We start from the raw sequence: 15,937 nt of genomic DNA on the forward strand, positions 1-15,937 counted from the left end.
TGCGCCTATGGCTGGAAGGTTGCCGGTTCAAATCCCACAGCCGGCAGAAGAATCCTACTGCGTTTGGCCCCAGAGCAAGGCCCTTAACCCCAATTGCTCTGGGGGCACCCTACAATGGCAGACTCTGTGCTCTGACCCCAGGCTCTCTCCGTGTCTGTGTGTCTCATGGAGAGCAAGCTGGGGTATGCAAAAAGATCATTCCTAATGCAAGAAATTGTAAAGGGTTAATAAGGTGATATTATAATATTTACTATTTTAGTTTTTCAAATATATGTTTATCCGTTAAAAGAAAACTTATGGTGACAGCTGGGTTCAAACCTCCAACCTTCAGCATGCAAGGCACATGCCTAAGCCATTACACCAACGCAGGCTTAATAACTTAACTCTAAGAACAATACAAGCTTTTTTAAAAAAAAAACTAATGTCAAAATGTTTCTAAAATTTCCAAAATATGTTTCCAAAATATTTCAGCTGCTTAGTTACACGACTCCATATTAATATTAGTATCAAGAGGTATTACATCAGTACAACTTTTATGAAATTCAAGTATTTTAATCATTTAAAGAAAAGTGGTTTAAAACTATCTAAACCATTTTTACAGCTTTTAAAGTCATACAATGCTTGAGTTAGGCAGGAACATGTCATTGTACCTTATTTTTTATTTAATTATTTAAAATAAAAAAATAACCATTTCCCTTTCCCTTATTTAATTTAAAGATTTCCATTAAGAAATGCTTAAACACAAAACCATCACGTGTCAATTTCAATGTCCTTCTTTCAGTTGGGTATGCATGATTAGCAACACGGGGTTATTGTTATGATTTCTCTATTATTATCAAATTCCTCAACTCATTCACTTGTGGTTATTTTGAAAACATTTTGACATGTTCCTTTTAACTGCATTGCTGTCGAAATTGTGGTGATAGACAAAATGAAACGCTTGGAGTTTGTAATGTAGGGCGCTCTGAACGAGTTAAACTTTGATGCAGGACAAATAAATGTATTTCCCACAAGCTATACTGTAGTGACAGTACAGTAAAAATATGAAATTATTCATTGTTATTAATAAATCACTTCGTTTCAAAAATGTTATGATATTTAGGAATAAAAAATGTTAATATAGTGTCCATAATATTTCCTATTTTAGTTTTTCAAAGAAATGTTTATTAAAAGAAAATTCATTACCATTACATAATTAATTACACTAACGCACCGCTTAAACAACTTAAGCTATTGTTGCAAAGGGCAGGCAAAATGTATTCACGTATTCATGGGTGAATCAGTTTGTAAACTGATGCAGACGTTTACAAAGAAAGTGTACTACTGTGATAATGTGAGATATATGAATATAATTATGACGCTACCGATTTCTTTAGATACGCAATTTCATAATATATTCCCTATTAATCAAATTCTAAAAAATGTGTGTTTTTTAGTGCGATAACGAGAGAAAATATTCATAGAAAAGGTTAAAACATGACTTTTTATGAAGTATATAAACTTAATCGTTTAATAGTCAGAAGGAGCACGTAAAAAACATTTCCAAAATAACCACAGTATGTACAGTAACCGAATGAAAGACTTAGATGCTTAAAATGTTTAGGAAGAAAGTGAAATACTGCTGTGTATTTTTTATTTAAACTACCAATACCAGCCATATACAGTTTACATAATATGTTTATGTTCCTAAATTAACATTGTGTATGACCTTCAGACGCATTATTCTCCTCTTCTATTTATGCTCAGCTACTAAAATGTCACTTTAGTTGTAAAATTCCATATACATATTTAATATTTATTAAGCAAATTAAAACATGCACAGTAAAGAGATTAAACGATTAAATCGTTTCACTAACAACCAGTGCACCACAAGTGCCCCTGTCGGTCATTTTGGCCAGCCAATCATGTACTGCAGTACAACGCAGTGAACTATAGATAATTTTGCGCAATACGGGGTTGTACCGTGCATTTTTAATGGCTGCATTTGTAGTAATCTTTCCTACCTTTCTGAAACAGTATGTTTTTAGTGCACAGTAGTTTATAAAAAGACACTTGATAAAATGCCCTTTTATCTCTATCAGAATAAATTATGTTTTCAATAACCTGGTGTAGCGTTGCCATAGCCGGCCCAGGGACGCCAAAATGTAATGTAGTGTGCTCTCTGAAGGCACCAGTTCTGTAGGGTTTGGGCATTTACTGGGACAATTATTAATTGTAGCAGTAAATCACAAAATTGATTCTTTTGATGGCTTTAGAATCCAACCATGCGATATAACTCAAACAACGGACACACACAGGTACTAATACACGAGGATACATTTATTAATACATAAAATATGCATATAAAACTAACAGACCTTATCGAGAGGGTTATCAGAATACAAAAGGTATATATTCAGTCAGTTACAAAGTGTTACACATATCAAGAGGACATACGTTCAGTATATCATTCATTTAGACCGTTTCGTAAATGAACTTGGTTATAACTTCTACATTAGATACTCAAAACAAGTACATAACTCTTAGGAATTAAATTGATATCAACTGGTTGGGATAACAATTGAATTCTCGAGCAGTAATGCAGTGAAGTTGAATACTCATCCAATCTCTGGGGATTCAGATCTCCTGCGGGCACAAAGAAACAGTTGTAGGCTGTTGCTATCCAATCCGCGCTCTCTGGCTGTGTGCCAGGCTGTGCTGTGCGGCTTCTGACGGTGCACTGCTGATGTTCACTGACCGGCTAGTTAGTGTTGGCTTTAACTAGCAAAGTTTGTACACAGGAGAAAAGATGACTGTGGGTCCCAGCAGGTCAGGAAGAGGACCGGTTCGTTCCTGATGAAGAGCTAGTTCTGAATAGTGATTCAGCTGTCCACAGTTCTGACCTGTTCACGAGGCCTGCTGCTGGTGCTAGCCTCGGGTGGATCCTCTGGTTACTCTCTGGCAACCTCCGCTCTAGACTCTTAGAACAAAGGAAAGTTCTGGCACTCAGACACACTGGCCATTCTGTGGTTGTCCGGGCTGAGTCTCAGGATGGTCAGGAGGCGCGCTGCGAGAATGTCCTGCCCTTGGGAGCCTTCTGCTCCTGGGCCGTCCTGCCCTGGAATTCTCCATTGAATTCCCTTTAGAAAAGTCCACAGAATTCTCCACTGAATCTCTCTGAATCTCTCAGGCTCTCTGTGTTGCCTGTTTTTACCTGGAGGAACTTCAGCTCGTTGCATGGGCATCAGAGTCCCACGTGGGTTACTTGGCCCTACCAGTCCCTGATTGGTTGATCAAGGTGAGATATGAGTCACTTACTCCTGACACTTAGGAATGCAGTCCAGATGTCCATCTGGCACTCCCTAGACAGATAGGCGCCAATGGATGACCATTGATCATGATAGCCAGGCTTAGCTAAGTGCTCCCCTTTGGGAGCTGTCCTAGGAAACCTTATCAAAGGAAACCTTAAATCAGCCTGCATGAATAGTTTCTCTGTGGCTGCACCACAGAGATGAACAGAGATGGGACCATTTGGGAAAGCTCAGAACACTTAACTCTTTCTTATTAATAAGCATTGCCGCTACACTGGCAATCACTGAAAATTATTTTTAAAACAGAAATCAGCAAACAGAAATATAGCAGTTTTCCTCTTGTCAGTAAACATAGGGTGGTCCAATTTCAAGTTTTTGGTTTGTACCTTTTAACAGCTCTTTTACTATGGTATGACTGGGATTAAATTATCTTTCTGGAACATGGCAATTCCTGTGACTATCTGGCCACCTAAAAGGTTGCAGTGACATCAAATAGAAATGTTCCTCTCCTCTGGTTGTTTCATCTGTCAGGCACAGTACCTGTATGTGTTTATAATATAAAATATTAGTTTTTTTCATTTATATTTGTAAAAAAAATAATACAATTTTCTGAAAAAATCTGCCCTAAATTTCCTTTCTCTTGGAGTAGCACAACATTAAATGCCTACACACAATTCCAACTCCTTTTAAAAACTATGTTTGAGTATATTTAAAGTTAGAAACAAGCAGGGGAAATATAGTTCCCTTTTGATTATACAATGAAACTAAGAACGTCTTTACTAAATCACCAGATGAATTGATATTAGTTATGATGTGATGAAGAAAACAGAATCTACTGTGTTTTTGCTAACATTATATCACATCTTTAGGGTATATGTACACTAAAGACATCTATAACATGAATTACAGTGCCTTGCGAAAGTATTCGGCCCCCTTGAACTTTTCATCCTTTTGCCACATTTCAGGCTTCAAACATAAAGATATAAATTTTTTATTTTATGTGAAGAATCACCAACAAGTGGGACACAATTGTGAAGTGGAACGAAATCTATTGGATTTTTGAAACTTTTTTAACTAATAAAAAAATGAAAAGTGGGGCGTGCAAAATTATTCGGCCCCTTTACTTTCAGTGCAGCAAACTCACTCCAGAAGTTCAGCGAGGATCTCTGAATGATCCAATGTTGTCCTAAATGACTGATGGTGATAAATAGAATCCACCTGTGTGTAATCAAGTCTCTGTATAAATGCACCTGCTCTGTGATAGTCTCAAGGTTCTGTTGAAAGCGCAGAGAGCATCATGAAGACCAAGGAACACACCAGGCAGGTCCGTAATACTGTTGTGGAGAAGTTTAAAGCCGGATTTGGATACAAAAAGATTTCCCAAGCTTCAAACATCCCAAGGAGCACTGTGCAAGCGATCATCTTGAAATGGAAGGAGTATCAGACCACTGCAAATCTACCAAGACCTGGCCGTCCCTCTAAACTTTCAGCTCAGACAAGGAGAAGACTGATCAGAGATGCAGCCAAGAGGCCCATGATCACTCTGGATGAACTGCAGAGAACTACAGCTGAGGTGGGAGAGTCTGTCCATAGGACAACAATCAGTCTTACAATACACAAATCTGGCCTTTATGGAAGAGTGGCAAGAAGAAAGCCATTTCTCAAAGATATCCATAAAAAGTCTCGTCTAAAGGTTGCCACAAGCCACCTGGGAGACACCCCAAACATGTGGAAGAAGGTGCTCTGGTCAGATGAAACCAAAATCGAACTTTTTGGCCACAATGCAAGACGATATGTTTGGCGTAAAAGCAACACAGCTCATCACCCTCAACACACCATCCCCACTGTCAAACATGGTGGTAGCAGCATCATGGTTTGGGCCTGCTTTTCTTCAGCAGGGACAGGGAAGATGGTTAAAATTGAGGGGAAGATGGATGCAGCCAAATACAGGACCATTCTGGATGAAAACCTGTTGGAGTCTGCAAAAGACCTGAAACTGGGACGGAGATTTATCTTCCAACAAGACAATGATCCCAAACATACAGCAAAATCTACAAAGGAATGGTTCACAAATAAACGTATCCAGGTGTTTGAATGGCCAAGTCAAAGTCCAGACCTGAATCCAATCGAGAATCTGTGGAAAGAGCTGAAAACTGCTGTTCACAAACGCTCCATCCAACCTCACTGAGCTCGAGCTGTTTTGCAAGGAAGAATGGGCAACAATTTCAGTCTCTCGATGTGCAAAACTGATAGAGACATACCCCAAGCGACTTGCAGCTGTAATCGCAGCAAAAGGTGGCTCTACAAAGTATTAACGCAAGGGGGCCGAATAATTTTGCACGCCCCACTTTTCATTTTTTTATTAGTTAAAAAAGTTTCAAAAATCCAATAGATTTCGTTCCACTTCACAATTGTGTCCCACTTGTTGGTGATTCTTCACATAAAATAAAAAATTTATATCTTTATGTTTGAAGCCTGAAATGTGGCAAAAGGTTGAAAAGTTCAAGGGGGCCGAATACTTTCGCAAGGCACTGTATATATTGTATATAACAAGACTCTGTTATAAATAATACATTGCAGATGTCAGTGCTATAAAAACTAGGTCACCTATCATAAGAGAGTGCAGCAAATTTAGGTATCAAAACCTCAAGAAAACAATTCACCAAGAAAACAAAAACAACAATGAAAGATTTTATTAAAGCATTTACAAAACATTATACCACTCTCCAAAAAAAAAAACACTTCTGACCAGAACAATATGAATTATAAATGTTGAAGCACCTGTGGTCTCACAAAAACATACTGTGAGACAATGAACTTCAAATACTGGTTAATTAATGCTCAAAGGCAATTTTGATATTATTGAGAAAAGAAGATTTTATTTTGACTTTAATTAAGTGCTAATCAATGCTATTAAACCCCCACTGATCTTCATTATGGCCACACATGAGATGCAGCTTGAACAGTTTTTGAAGAAAATACTAGATTTCCAAATTTTGTTTAAAGTTGAAATGCCTTCATTCATAAAAATAAAAAAATGTATAACTGAGGTTGCCTAGTTTGTTTATGTAACCAGTTTGTTTATGTGCTTATTCATAATGTATACCTTTATTTTATAGTTTCATAACTATGTAAATAAAAATAGCTCCCGAGCTCCCTCCATCTCAGAAGTGGAGATATATAATTTACTCAGCATATAGATACAGCAACTGCACCTAGGCTGTAAGTATTTTTCACATCAGGCATCAGTTTAGAACAGTACGTTAATATTTACTCCTAATGCATCAGATTTATACTCTGTTATGTTCTGATTCAGCTTTCATTGACAAGTTGGGCAAGGCCTAACTTCCCATCTATTAGACTTGGAAGAATAAAATTTGTGGTACTGGTTCTGTGCAGGTGGTGAGGATGTTTGTGAGGTTGGTGAAAAGCAGGATCGGATTAGAGTTTAGGTATTATAACCTTTTGAATTTTTGTTTGTTACAGGAATGATGTACATACAGATGCAGCCATTCAAAATGCACGGTAAAACCCTGTACCGCGCGAAATTATCTACAGTTAAGCGTGTTATACCGCAGCACGTGATTGGCTGACCAAAATGACCGACAGATGGCACTCATGGTGCATTGGTTGTTAGTCGAACGATTGCTTCATTTTCATTTAATCTCTTTACTGTGCGTGTTTAAATCTGCTTAATATTGTATATTAATATGGAATTTTACATCTAAAAGGAAATTTTAGTAGCTGAGCATAAAAAGAATAACGTTAAAAGAATAAAAAGAGGAGCATAACGTGTCTGAAGGTCATAAACGATATTAATTTAGGAACATAAACATATTATGTAAACTGTATATGGCTGGTATTGGTAGTTTAAATAAAAAATACATGCCAGTATTCCACTTTCTTCCTAAACATTTTAAGCATCAAAGTCTTTCATTTGGTTACATACTGTGGTTATTTTGGAAACCATTTTACATGCTCCTACTGACTATATTAAGATTATATACCTCATAGAAAGTTATAATGTTTTAACCTTTTCTATGAATACTTGTGCTCATTAGCGCTCTAAAAAAAGCACACTTTTTAGAATTTGTTTAATAGGGAATATAATATGGAATTGCGTATCTAAAGAAATAAAGCTCAAATTATTACCGTAGTCCACTTTCTTTGCAAACATCTGCATCAATTTGACTCATTCACCCGCAATTACTTGGAAACTTTTTGCCTGCCCTTTTCAGTTATAACTTAAGCTGTCAAGCAGTATGTTGGTATAATGGCTTAGGTTTGTTCCTTGCATGCTGGAGGTTGGGAGTTTGAACCCAGCTCTATTAACAAATAAACATTACTTTGAAAAACTAAAATAGTAAATATTATCAACACTACATTGAATTTGTTGGTATTTTTAAATATTAAACAGGTTCAAAGTTAAGTGATTTATTAATAACAACTTATAATTTCAAACTGCTTATATTTTAAAATTGTTTTTTGTTCGGGGTGATTTGTCACTGTTTTCACAAGCGTCAATTTATTAAAAGTCTATTTTTGAGACAGGTTGCTCCAGACCTCTGTTTAATTTCTGAAACTCCCTCTGTATTTGTGGATTTACCATTAGGGGTTCTATGTAGGCGATATGAGTTTAATACCTGGTTCGGCCACATGTTTTTCTTATAACAGAGACTTTTTAAAAAAAAGAGTAAATATTATGTATACTATATTAATGTTTTTTGTGTGTATAACATGTTCAATGTTAAGTAATATTAATAATGAAATAAAAACGTGAATGACACAGAGCCTGCAACCTGCAGATTTAAAGATCGCAATTTATGAAAAATTTCACAGCTTTTATTTAAACAATATCTAGTACCTGGTTGCATTTTTGAAACTTAGTTTGAATAAAGCGGATCCCAGGTGCAAGTGACTTCATAATGCGAGAAGGAATTATGCTATATTTTGTATGCATCAGTTGAAACCTTCTGAAGTCTCTCAAAAACAAAAAATGACAAAATCAAAAATAGGAAACAATAACGTGTGTGCCTCAAATAGACATTGCATGGCTTTTAAACCGATAAAAATGGGTTTAATAAAAAAAAGTGAAATCCACAAAAAACTGGTGATTTTTTTCCCTTGTGATCAGTTTAGAATCTTTGTGTAAGCTGTATGTTTTTTTTTAATTTTAAATTAAACATTTTAAACATTTTAATTTTGTATACACATCACACATTTCCTACAGATAAAGTACAATCACATTCTCCTGTCTTCCCGTGGTGTGAAAACCTTTTTAATAGTTTTTAATATTTTTTAAATAAATTTTAGAAAAGTTTCATCTACAAAAAAATCACAGACTATTTTTGACTGTATTTCTGAATCTTATGTCACAGTTCAATATTTTATATACATCTAGATAAAGTCAGGTGTCTGGAGTATAAACTATTAGTAATCAATAATTAGTATTAAAATTCGCACTGTGATAAATTGTTGCACTTCCATATCTTGTAAAAACATTAATTTGCAAGACTGTGTTCAAACATAGGATTAATCTCACTATCAAAAATAACAAAAATACAAACTTATAAAATAAAAAATGAAGGTAAGATATAACTTTAAATTAAACCAGGGTTCACTTTTTTTCTGTCTCTCTCTCTCTACTCTCTCTCACATGCTGCGATTTGGACACAGAATGGTTAAAAATGGGAACAAGTCAGGCAGCCAGAGGGAGGGGGGAGGCGTCTTTCTACCTCTATGACTAAAGAAAGTGTCAAAGAGGAATGGCTAAAGTGACATACAGAGTCAAAAAAGTTTGGTGCTGTCTCCTCTATTTAAAGGTACACTCCTTGTGGAAGAATTTTCACCTTGAATGTTTGTCCACCAGCTAACAAACAGAAGCAAACTGAATACAAAATGTACTTGCAAGAAAAGCGATTACAAACATTAAAAATATATACTTGCTTTATGCTGTTATATTGTACAGTGTATTAAAACACTCTAGGGTCACTACACTGTGAGTTATGCTGCCCACTAAACCTCTTTCCAATAGTTTCATGGGGGCAAGGTCACGTATTTGATTCACAGCTGGATACAATTTTATCTTGCCTTGTGAAAGCAAAAATTCAGATACCTGTATTTGTCAACATATTTACTAAAACTATCCATCTCAGTAATCTCACTGTGTAAGTCGCACCAGGGGGGAAGGAAAAGTGCCCACGGTCATTTTTTTTCACTGACAGACAAAGTTGATTAAAACGTATTCAAAAGGGTGTGGTGTGTTAACAAAAACTCTGCTTAACAGGGCCGCTTGTAAGAGCAAGGTGACTTTCTGCTCAATTAAATAAAGCTACAGCATAGAAAGATTTTAAATTCTTCAAGCAAAATTAGCCATTTGTCAAAATCTGCTACTTCGCAAGCAGTACATGACTTCTCAAAAGGTACCTTTTGTCTCTTGTGCACACTCGAAAAAGGCTTATTTTTATCATTTGAAATTTGAAAGGTATGCCTCAGGGACTCATTATAGTATTGTAGCGAATACAGTTCGCGCAGGAAAATGAAAATACCACCCCCTCCCAGCTGGGTCTCGCCGCCTGCTGTTCCAAAGCCTTTTCGTTTTAAAGTATGTGTGAAATATCTTTTCTTACTCCAGTTATTAATACAATCTATTTTTACTCAACCGGCTATGTAAAACAAATAGCCAAAAGGATTGCTGTAAAGGTTAAATTCCAAGCTGAAAAGACAAGACTCAAGTGTCTTCTCTAACTTTTCAGTTTACAGCTCGTCCATGGTCATTTATTATTAATCTTGTAACGAACGGCAGGCATACAGATGGTACAAGCCAGTTGCAGCAGGGTGACAGTGCTGCTGAAGTGCTAAAGTGCTGGTACTGAAGGTGGCCTTCTGTAGCTCAGCTGGAAAAAACCTCTGGTGAACAACACAGGAGATCCAGGTTCAAGCCCATGTGGTGAAGGGTGACCTGGGACAGGAGCAATGAGGGCACAAGTCCAAGAGCCTGAATTTGTTTCATTATTATTAATAATGTATTCCATATTACATTTAAATTGCAATGTTTTTACAAATATAAGAAGAGGCAATACACAGCGTGTTAATATAACTCTTTTCCCTCCTTTACCTTAAAGAATTGCATGAAAGAAATCCTAAATCATGAAACCATCACTTATAATAATTCATCCAGATACACACCCTCACACCCTAGCCAACAACAAGCTATAAAAGTGTACTATTTTTATATATTTGGCCATGTTAGAAACAAACTCTTTGTCTGATCGGGCTTTGAACCACCTGGGTGAAGCGTACTACATGACAATCCATTGCCTATTACCACTATAAGGACAATAATATATATTTTAAGAAAACCAAACATCAAATGTCCCCTTGTGATATTTTAGCTGCTCAGTTACACAACTCCATATTAACATTGCTATCAAGAGGTATTATAGCAGTACAAGTTTTATGAAACTAAAGTATTTTAAATGTTTAATTAAGAAGTAAAAATCTTACAGAGTACACAAATATTCTAAGCTAATCATGAGGAAGAAAAATTATACATTTTTCACGCATAAAAAGTGGTTTTTAACTATTTAAACCAGTTATTTACAGCTTTTAAAGTCGTGCAATGTTTGATTAGGCAGGAACACGTCATTGTATCTTATTTTTTATTTCATTTTCATTTGATTCTTAGAAAAGTATAATACGTTATAACTTTTACAGTACACAATATGGGCTTAATATGTTAGAACAAGCAGGTTAAAACCAGAACCAACTGAGCAATCTTGCTTTTATAATGTTTAATGATTAACATGCTGTAATACACAGTTTAAAATTATTAAAAGTCTAAAGTGTATACAACTTAAATTCTTAATTGGAAAAAGATTGTCCCTCAGCAGTGACCGGGATTCAAAACCATGCGTTTTCTGGAGACAGCTCAAATTCTGTACATGAGACGTTAAGCTTTATTAGGTCCACCTGCCGGTTTTGCAAAGTGCTTCCAGATACTCTTATCAAATTTGAATCTAACATGCGGTCAGATGCGGTATATTGCGCCACGCCCACCACATTTTAATGCAGCGTACCTCATGCTTTTGAATGGCTGGAGCTGTACAAGAAAGTTGGTGTTACAAAGTTTTATGTGAAACTGTAAAAAGAGAACTAACTTTTCATTCATAAAAAATAAACATAATATTTTTTGTTGAGAAGGGTTGGGGAGAATCTATTTTGGGTAGTTGTTTTTTATTGTTTTTGTTTGTTTTTGTGGTTGTTATTTATTTTCAATTAGCTTAATAAAGTAGTTTTAAAGCTATTTATAATGGAGGAAAAGAAAGAGGACAGGCCTAGTCTCTTCAGGTCAGAGAAGAGAGGTCAAAGACCTCTCACCATTTTACTTATCTTTTTAAAAAGTTAATCCAAGATTTCTAGTAATTTATTTTACATTACATTAATGTATCGCATTCACCCGGCGCTGCGACTAAAGAGCGCCTGTCTGGGGTACGCGGTGAGGGGCAGGGCGGGGATTAGGAAAGTCACTGACCATTGCAGCTGACCCACTGTGAAACGAGCATACAGTCTGGGGAGATCACCCATTTCCGTGTAAATAGTTCCCTGGGAGAGTTCTCCCTCTCCCTCCCTCTCTCTCTCGGCTGGCTCGCAGGAGTGCTGGCTGGCTGGTTGTGCCGAAAAGAAATAAAGCGCCGTTTTTCACTCCACAAAGTCTGAGTCTCTGTGGCCGTCCTCGCCGAATTCGATACATTATTAATAATATCTTCTGTTTCGCATTAACATTGGAATAATCCTTTTTTACAAGTTTAAAAGGAGGCGATACACAAGTGTCCCCTCTTTAACTCTTCAGTTTACAGAGAAATTTCACCAGAGCCTCACAAAATTGTCCAATAATGCTCTTCTTGTGTCTAATTTTTAGTTTAGCAGGATTTAAGCTACAGTATATGAATATATATCGTTATTCATTTCTTTAGATACACGATTCCATATTATATTCCCTATTAATCAAATTCTAAAAATTTTAATATAGTGTCCATAATATTTGCTATTTTTGTTTTTCAAAGAAGCCTTTCAAAGACTTGAGGCATCTGTTAAATTGCCCCACTGGATAAATTGTTTGTAAAGAAATCTGTTTTACGACTCTTTTCCTACCCCTTTCATTTTCAAAGTAAAATAGGCGAGCCATCCAGTGAAAGACAGTCCCCCTTCCCCCCACAGACAGACTGACACATGTTTTCTTTGAAAGAGATTAACAACGCAAAGCTGTGTCAGTCTCCACAGCTAAAATGTTGCATTTTCTCTCTTCTCTTTTCAGCATGGAATAAACGTATTACTTGTTCATTTGCAGACTAAACTACTTATTACTTAAATATTTGAAACACTTTTATTTTTTTTAATTTAACACGCATTCCTTCCAGAAATAAAATCATGTTTTCTACATTTGTTAAACAGATAAGCAGGTTACTGACAAAATAGCACATCGTCCACCACTGCCCAGTGATATAACTTTAATATAAACAAGATCTAATACCTGGTGCAGTTTTTACAAAAATACATTTTTTTAATTAATCAAATCCCAGGTGTGATTTCATAAAGCCTGAATTACGTACTATGCTTACGTCATCGAAACACCTGATCGTCTACTCTAAAGATTTCAGTCCTTTGTGTATATTCTAATCGCAGCGGGGGCAGGGTGTGTGGGGACAGGTTAAGGCTGAAATTGAATTGGTGATCTGTATTCTTCATACCTGAAACACCCTTTTCTCTGAAAGAGTTTTCTTGCATGTTTAGCTAATCTTTTGCTGCCTGTGCATTCTTACACAGCTCAATGGGTGAACTACCAAACTTGACTGAGAAAGCTTTAGAGAACTTAACTTAATTTAAAATTGACGTTTACATTAGCATTATTAATTTTTCACTTACGTGTATGGAGGAGTGTCAGCTGTCAGAGTGTCAGCTGTCAATGAGAGCAGACCCCCCTCTTAGGCTGGGCAAATTTTTTTTTTTTAATTAAGGCAGATGAAAATTAAGGATGGATAAGTGCTAAAAAACACTCAGAAATCTTTTCTCCATCATCAACAGACTGCTCAAGCCAAACTGCCCGACCACACTACCTGCCTCATCACAACTTTGCAACACATTCTTAGATTTCTTTAGTTCTAAGATTCACAACATCCGGCATCACATTCTTTCCACGATCATATCATTTCCATACTTCCTCCCTCCTCATCCAACTTCTCTGGTTCCCTTCTCTCCAGCTTCTCTCTTCTTGACTCAGCATCCCTCAATAAATTAGTTACTTGCATGAAACCCATCACATTTATTTTAGATCCCATTCCCACCACTTTATTTCAGTCCTGTTTCTCTTCTCTCTGTCCTATTGTCTTCAATATTATACACGATTCCATGAGCACTAGCATTTTACCAACGGTCCTCAAAACTGCTGCCATTACCCCCATGCCAAAAAAGCCTAACATGGCTCTCAACAATCTTAAGAATTTTCGCCTCATCTCCAACTTAATTGTTGAGTCTGGTGATCCTCAGGGCCCCTTGCTCTTCAGCATTTACATGTTTCCACTTGGTCAGCTTTTAAGATCACATGGCCTCAGCTTTCATTTTTACGCTGACGATACTCAAATACACATCCATACCAAACCCGACACTGATGTGGCTGTCTCTATTCTATCTAATTGCATCTCTGACATAAAAATGTGGATGACTCAAAACTTCCTTCACCTTAACTGCGACAAGACTGAAGTCATGCTTATTGGTAACCCCCATCAACTTTGTAAAGCCGGTCCTGAAACCCTATTTGTAGATGGCTCTGTACTTGAGCTTCAATCAAATTTGAAAAACCTTGGGGTTATATTCGATTCTGGCTTAACATTCAACCCACATGTGCAGCATACTGTCAAAACATCTTTTTTTCACCTCAGAAATATTGCTAGACTATGCCCTGTGCTATCATTAACTGTGTCTGAAAATCTGATCAACACATTTGTGTTCTCTCGAATTGACTACTGTAATGCTCTACTCGCTGGGGTATCTAAATCTACTCTGAACAAACTGCAGTATGTCCAAAATTCAGCAGCCAGAATCCTGACCAGGTCTAGTGCAAGTGTTCACATTACTCCTATCCTGGAGTCCTTGCACTGGCTTCTTGTCAAATTCCGTTTTAGACTTTAAAATCCTCATGCTCACCTACAAGGCTCTGCATGGCTTGGCATCTCAGTACCTGTCTGAACTATTATCACCCTACTCCCGACCTTGCAACCTTTGCTCTTCTAATTCTGCCCTCCTTACTGTCCCCCAAGCCCGTCTACATTGTATGGGTGACAGGGACTTCTCCTGTTATGCCCCCAAGGATCCTTCAAATCCAGACTCAAAACCCTCTTCTTCAGAAAAGCCTTTACTTAACTGGTTCCATTCTTCACCCCTCTGCTTTTCTTAGTATCACCATCCACGGTCTCCTCTATATATTGTAATTTTATCTGTTTATGTTTTATCTTGTGTATTTTTCTTATTTATTGTTGTTGTCATCCTGTAAAGCGCTTTGAGAAGTCACCTATAAAGGCGCTATATAAAATAAAGTTTACTATTATATTAGAGGTGTAAAAAATAAAAAATGCACATGAGCAAAAAGTTTTAGAAATGGAGCAGGTGAAAGGATTTGTAAATATATTTTATTAAAGCATGTCAGTTTTTTGCAACACATAAAAGACATTTTCCAAGAAAGTTTAGCCTTCGCCACTAATGAAACCACTTAATAAAGACTTAGATATCTAAAGACTTTTTTATTCAATGTTGATAGCAGGACGAACTGTCTGGTTGAACTAAGTGTATATTTTGTCGCGGAGTTGCTGCAAGATGTTAACAGTGAAAACAGGAATTTAGAAATGAAACATTTCAAGAAGAATATTTTCAGAATAATTATAAATCTAGCAGGATAGAGAAAGCACAGAAAATAGGCAGTTAGATTGATCAGATTAGTATGAAAAGCCATTTAGCAAAGAGGGTGTGAGAAGAGTGACAAACTAGTATACTTCAGATCTTTTTTTCTGAACCAGGGAAAATCTGATCATGTTTCTCTATAACAATAATAAAAACTTTATTTTATATAGTACATTTATGTGGCACCTCAAAGCAATACAGCAGGTGTAAAAACAGTTATAAGGACCACAGATTACAAAGTAAATACATACACTATAAGAAAGACAAGCAGTTAGAAGTGCTACCAAAATTAGAAAATGAAGCAGATAAAGACGCTATGTCTTCTGAAAAGAGTGGTTTTGAGGTTAGATTTAAATGCACTCAGGGTACAGTAGGTGACTCTGATATCACTGGGGATACAAATTCAGAGCTCTGGGGTGCAGCTAGAGAAGGTCCTGTCACCCACAGAAAGTAGATGTTATCGAGGACAGCTAGAAGACCAGAATCAGACGGATTGAGGATTTTGAAGTTGACTCGAAACTCGAAACCTGATAGGATGCCAGTGCAAGGACTTGAAGACAGGCATAATGCATCCCGATCAGGATTCTGGCTGTTCAATTACTTGGGCTTCTTTAAAAAAAGCAGAATAAGGTCCTCAGATTAATTTATTTTTAACTACTACATTAGCTAGATTGAGTGGATGGCCTCCTGTTGTT

General features: G+C 36.6%; 1 protein-coding gene across 11 annotated transcripts in view; it reads right to left on the reverse strand.

The window, feature by feature from the left end:
- crim1 (cysteine rich transmembrane BMP regulator 1 (chordin-like)) overlaps positions 1-15,937 on the reverse strand; it is a 632,333-nt gene that overhangs the window by 291,535 nt on the left and 324,861 nt on the right. The gene's annotated exons all lie outside the window — the stretch shown is intronic.

The sequence above is a fragment of the Lepisosteus platostomus genome, chromosome 3 (genome assembly GCF_059453375.1).
Source record: "Lepisosteus platostomus isolate fLepPlt1 chromosome 3, fLepPlt1.hap1, whole genome shotgun sequence".
Taxonomy (NCBI): Eukaryota; Metazoa; Chordata; class Actinopteri; order Semionotiformes; family Lepisosteidae; genus Lepisosteus; species Lepisosteus platostomus.